Genomic DNA, 409 nt, shown 5'->3' with positions numbered 1-409 from the left:
CACACACACCATAAACACACATATACACACACCATAAACACACACACACACACCATAAACACACACACACACACACACACACACACACACACACACACACACACACACACACACACACACACACACACACACACACACACACACACACATACACACCATCAACACACACACACCATAAACACACAAACACCATAAAAACACATAGTTAAGGGGATCAGGGTCCTCAGTATATGACAGTCTGAATAAATCATAATATACAGTTTCATTGCGTAATAAGAAATGAGAACATTCTAATCAGTCAACACACACACACGCACACACACACACACACACACACACACACACACACACACACACACACACACACACACACACACACACTCACACACACACACACACACACACACAC

The sequence above is a fragment of the Tachysurus fulvidraco genome, chromosome 12 (genome assembly GCF_022655615.1).
Source record: "Tachysurus fulvidraco isolate hzauxx_2018 chromosome 12, HZAU_PFXX_2.0, whole genome shotgun sequence".
Lineage (NCBI taxonomy): Eukaryota > Metazoa > Chordata > Actinopteri > Siluriformes > Bagridae > Tachysurus > Tachysurus fulvidraco.
Note: the sequence above shows the minus strand (reverse complement) of the source record.